The 5,548-nt window shown below is 46.4% G+C and overlaps 1 long non-coding RNA gene across 1 annotated transcript; it reads left to right on the plus strand.

Annotated features, from left to right (window-relative positions):
* The first annotated feature begins 406 nt into the window (after positions 1-406).
* On the plus strand, positions 407-2,034 carry LOC125304513. The gene is made up of 2 exons (XR_007195255.1): positions 407-445; positions 1,811-2,034. It is a non-coding gene; the product is annotated as an uncharacterized LOC125304513 (long non-coding RNA).
* The last annotated feature ends 3,514 nt before the right edge of the window (positions 2,035-5,548 follow it).

The following is a 5,548-nucleotide window of genomic DNA, read 5'->3' on the forward strand; positions in this document are numbered from 1 at the left end:
ATCAGGAGACACAGACACAATTGGGTTTGGAGGTCTGCTAGAGGAGCATGGCCAAGGTTCTCCCCTTTCGATTGTTGCCACATGAACTGTGGCATTAGGGACAACCTTTGGCTCTCTACGGAATCCTGCCAAGCTGACACGAGCTTGGGCCAGGACCGCCTCGTAACACAAATGTTAATGCAATGTTAAATAGGCTATCTATCCATTTAATTGTTTATTGAATTCCCTCTTTGGCCTGCATGTAGTAAGGCCCCTTCTCTTGACAAATCCGTGCAGAATTTTCCTCCTATCGTCGTCTCTCTCTCCAGGGATTTTATCCGTGTGCCACACAGCAGGCTGTGGCGTGGGCTTCTCTTCCTCAGTGATCAGTGTGGCCTCTGTGGTTGTAGTGGTCCTCTCAAAACAATCCATGCAGAATTATCCTCCTCTCTTCCTCAGTGGTCAGGTTGTGTGGCCTCCTCTTGTGGTTGTGTATTCTGGGTTGTAATGTCCCTCCTCTCAAAACAATCCATGCAGAATTATCCTCCTCTCTTCCTCAGTGGTCAGTGTGGCCTCTGGTTGTATTCTGGGTTGTAATGTCCCCTCCTCTCAAAACAATCCATGCAGAATTATCCTCCTCTCTTCAGTGGTCAGTGGTCAGTGTGGCCCTCTGTGGTTGTATTCTGGGTTGTAATGTCCCCTCCTCTCAAAACAATCCATGCAGAATTATCCTCCTCTCTTCCTCAGTGGTCAGTGTGGCCTCTGGTTGTATTCTGGGTTGTAATGTCCCCTCCTCTCAAAACAATCCATGCAGAATTATCCTCCTCTCTTCCTCAGTGGTCAGTGTGGCCTCTGGTTGTATTCTGGGTTGTAATGTCCCCTCCTCTCAAAACAATCCATGCAGAATTATCCTCCTCTCTTCCTCAGTGGTCAGTGTGGCCTCTGGTTGTATTCTGGGTTGTAATGTCCCTCCTCTCAAAACAATCCATGCAGAATTATCCTCCTCTCTTCCTCAGTGGTCAGTGTGGCCTCTGGTTGTATTCTGGGTTGTAATGTCCCCTCCTCTCAAAACAATCCATGCAGAATTATCCTCCTCTCTTCCTCAGTGGTCAGTGTGGCCTCTGTGGTTGTATTCTGGGTTGTAATGTCCCCTCCTCTCAAAACAATCCATGCAGAATTATCCTCCTCTCTTCCTCAGTGGTCAGTGTGGCCTCTGTGGTTGTATTCTGGGTTGTAATGTCCCTCCTCTCAAAACAATCCTCTGCAGAATTCTGGGTTGTATCCTCCTCTCTTCCTCAGTGGTCAGTGTGGGTTGTAATGTCCCTCCTCCTCTGTGGTTGTGGTCAGTTCCTCTGGGTTGTTGTAATGTCCCTCCTCTCAAAACAATCCATGCAGAATTATCCTCCTCTCTTCCTCAGTGGTCAGTGTGGCCTCTGTGGTTTTGTATTCTGGGTTGTCCTCCTCTCTTCCTCATGTCCCTGGTTTGTATTCTCCCTCTCTCAAAACAATCCATGCAGAATTATCCTCCTCTCTTCCTCCTCAGTGGTCCTCCCTCTCTTCCTCAGTGGTCAGCCTCTGGTTGTATTCTGTGGTTGCAGAATTATCCTCCTCTCTTCCTCAGTGGTCAGTGTGGCCTCTGGTTGTATTCTGTTGTAATGTCCCTCCTTCAAAACAATCCATGTTGTGGTCAATGTCCCTCTTCCTCAGTGGTCAGTTCCTCCCCCTCAAAACAATCCATGCAGAATTATCCTCCTCTCTTCCTCAGTGGTCAGTGTGGCCTCTGGTTGTATTCTGGGTTGTAATGTCCCCTCCTCTCTTCCTCAGTGGTCAGTGTGGCCTCTGGTTGTATTCTGGGTTGTAATGTCCCCTCCTCTCAAAACAATCCATGCAGAATTATCCTCCTCTCTTCCTCAGTGGTCAGTGTGGCCTCTGGTTGTATTCTGGGTTGTAATGTCCCCTCCTCTCAAAACAATCCATGCAGAATTATCCTCCTCTCTTCCTCAGTGGTCAGTGTGGCCTCTGGTTGTATTCTGGGTTGTAATGTCCCCTCCTCTCTTCCTCAGTGGTCAGTGTGGCCTCTGGTTGTAATGTCCCCTCCTCTCAAAACAATCCATGCAGAATTATCCTCCTCTCTTCCTCAGTGGTCAGTGTGGCCTCTGGTTGTATTCTGGGTTGTAATGTCCCCTCCTCTCAAAACAATCCATGCAGGGTCTCCTCTCTTCCTCAGTGGTCAGTGTGGCCTCTGGGTTGTATTCTGGGTTGTAATGTCCCCTCCTCTCAAAACAATCCATGCAGAATTATCCTCCTCTCTTCCTCAGTGGTCAGTGTGGCCTCTGGTTGTATTCTGGGTTGTAATGTCCCCTCCATGCAGAATTGTCCTCCTCTCTTCCTCCATCCATGCAATTATCCCTCCTCTCTTCCTCCAGTCTCTCTTTGTATTCTGGGTTGTCCCTCCTCTCAAAAACAATGTCCCACCCGGCCTGTGGTGTGGGCACAGGTCCACAGCTTCGTCTCCATTACCGTGTGTGTGTGTGTGTGTGTGTGTGTGTGTGTGTGTGTGTGTGTGTGTGTGTGTGTGTGTGTGTGTGAGTGTGTCTTACTGCCCCCCTCGTCCAGCTGATGTGTCCCATGGTAAATAGATAACTCATTCAGGGCTATGAAGAGAGGTGAAATTATTATAATTAGTAAGTCTGAAAACATTGAAATGTCCATTTCAACTCTATTCAACCATCTGAAAATGTGATACTTACTGCAGTCCTCTTTGCTGAACTCTCAATCACGATCTCCATCAACCTTCAGTGGAGATGAGCTCCTACCCCTCACATTACATTTGATGCGCTCCTACTTGACTTTCCCCTTGGGGATCAATAAAGTATCTATCTATCTATCTATCTATCTATCTATATCTACCACCCCCCTTGTCCTGCTGAGGTATCCCTTGGTCAACAAGTGATTTGATCAGGGCTGTGGAGAGAGATGAAATTGTGATTTTTATTAATAAGTCCATTTTGACTAGTTTAGGCTATTCAACTATCTGAAAATGTCATACTTACTGCAGTCCATTTTGCTGGTCTCCTGATCAGGCTAACTGATGTCCTCTTTCTCAGCTGTTGAGTGAGACACGGGCCTAGCATTAGCCATCTCAGTACGGTGGATAGCGATCACTGCCTTTTCAACTTCTAGTCTCAATGCAGGCCCATCCTTCACCTCATCCAGAGACACTACTAGTCTCCACACTGGACCTTGGAGATGTCCATCTCAAGGGCCTCCTTTCTCCTCCTGTCTGCCATCTCCTTCTTGAGGCGCTTAGACTCCTTTCTTTTCTTCTTCTTGCTGGCATCAACCCTCTCATTCCTGAGCTTCCTCTTTTGGATCGGTAGACAGTAGCTGAAAAGTTCATTATTTTCACCTCTTCGCTTTGAAGTGTCTAATAAGACTGAGCAAATTGTTGGGATTCACTCAAGATTCTACTTTGCACATCTTGGAAAAGTCCGAATTTACTTTCAATAATAATTCACACACTATTTCAGTAAGCAAAATTTCTTGGTGATGCAGTATGAGTAGATTTGCTTCTTGCAAGATTGGATATTTCCTCATTGCCTTCCATGTGAGAATAGTAGCCTATACATTGCCAAATGTATTTTTTTTTATACCTCTCTAACTCAACTTCACCAGGGGAGGCAAACATTGTGGAGGATGCTGCATACAGTACCTATAAATAACACATGGACCTCACATTAACAGCGCACCATTTATAAATATGTGATGTGATCTGGGAAAACCCTTCACATGGTGCAATGTTACCAACTTATGATTCTGATACCATCCTAACAACATCCAAGATTTTGGGAGGATGGTATCCAGTGTTTTGCTAGGGGACAGTGTTCAGAATGTTGCTAGGATGGTACCAGAATCTTAAGTTGGTAAAATTGCACCAGGGAGGGTTGAAATGGAGCAAAAATCAAAGAATTTTTGAGTGCACCATGTGAAGGGTTTTCCTAGATCGCATCACATATATTTAACAGCATCAAACTACTAGTATTTCTAGTCATGTGATATGTCTTAATAGGTCCCCTCAATCATATACCACAGGTTATGTGATTCACCCCTGATATCTGAATGGGGCCCCACAGTCAAGCCTTGTGTGGGGGGCCTTTTCACGTAGACCTGTGCCCAGTGGCTCATAATCCGTCCATAGCCAGCTGGTAACAAAGACATACAAAGATAAAACTGAAACAATGCCGAAGCTCCAGACTCCCAATTCGATTGACAGCCAATTGCGGGTTTGAGCCTGGGCGAGTGCAGGGCTGAGCTGCATGGTCAAAAAAGTCGTCAAAAAGTGACAGACCATCTTTGGTAATACTAGGCATTTTGGGTGTGCTTCAGCAATGAGGTCAAAGGCCATGGCCAAATGGGATCACATGGACTGGTCTTCAGGATCATCTACATCATCTCCTAGAAAGGTCTGCCATGCCATTCAGGTGTCTAGTTGGTAAATGGTAGGTTTCCCCCTGTGCTCCCTATCTGAGCCCCCATTACTGCCTGATGACAGTCATTGTCCAAGATGTTGATCAGTTTGTTCAGGGTCCTTTTATCTGATATTGAAGTGATGCACTCCAGTTCAGCTCCCACGACAGAGCCAGCTTTCCTTACCAGCCTGTCTAGTCATCCAGCATCCTTCTTCTTTGTGCTTCCTCCCCAGCATACCACAGCATAGAAGAGGACGCTGGCAACAACAAACTGGTAAAGTCTGAGGAGCTTGCTGCAGACATTGAAAGACCGCAGCCTCCTCAGGAAGTACAGCCTGCTCTGCCCTTTCTTGTAGAGTGCTTCAGTATTGGCTGAACAGTCTAGTTTATTGTCCAGGTGTAAAAAAAATGGAGACTGGTAGCAGAGCGGGCTTAGACCTGCGGAAATCCACCACCATCTCCTTGGTCTTCGCAGTGTTGAGTTGAAGGTGGTTGAGTTTGCACCATTGCACAAAGTTTCTACTGCCTCTCTTTCAAGAGTGGGGATGACGGTAAAGATGCACACAGCATGTAGGGGGTCATGTAAGTCCAAACACATCTAACGGTAACTAGGTTTAAATGTATCCAAAATGCAATGATAACTGCTTAACAACTCTAATGTAAACTCTACATACTTTGCCGAGGTCATTTTCACACCATCAGGGAGGGCTCTCTCCCCATGATTCCGGCCCAAAACATGACTCTGCCACCTCCTTGCTGACGTCTCAGCCTTGTTAGGACATGGTGGCCATTCACCAACCATCCATTACTCCATCCATCTGGACCATCTAGGGTTGCATGGCACTCATCCGTAAACAAAACTGTTTGAAAATTAGTCTTCATGTATTCCTGAGCCCACTGCAACCATTTCTTCTTGTGAGCATTGTTTAGGGGTGGCCTAATAGTAGGTTTATGCACACTTGCAAACTTCTTGAGGATCCTACACCTTGAGGTTCACGGGACTCCAGAGGCACCAGCAATGGCAGTTTAGCATCTGCTCTCTTAATCCTTATGCCTTTGTCTGCACAAACCCACCTGTGCTCTGAATCAGCGTCAAATTT

This window comes from Alosa alosa, chromosome 12 (genome assembly GCF_017589495.1).
Source record: "Alosa alosa isolate M-15738 ecotype Scorff River chromosome 12, AALO_Geno_1.1, whole genome shotgun sequence".
NCBI classification, from domain to species: domain Eukaryota; kingdom Metazoa; phylum Chordata; class Actinopteri; order Clupeiformes; family Clupeidae; genus Alosa; species Alosa alosa.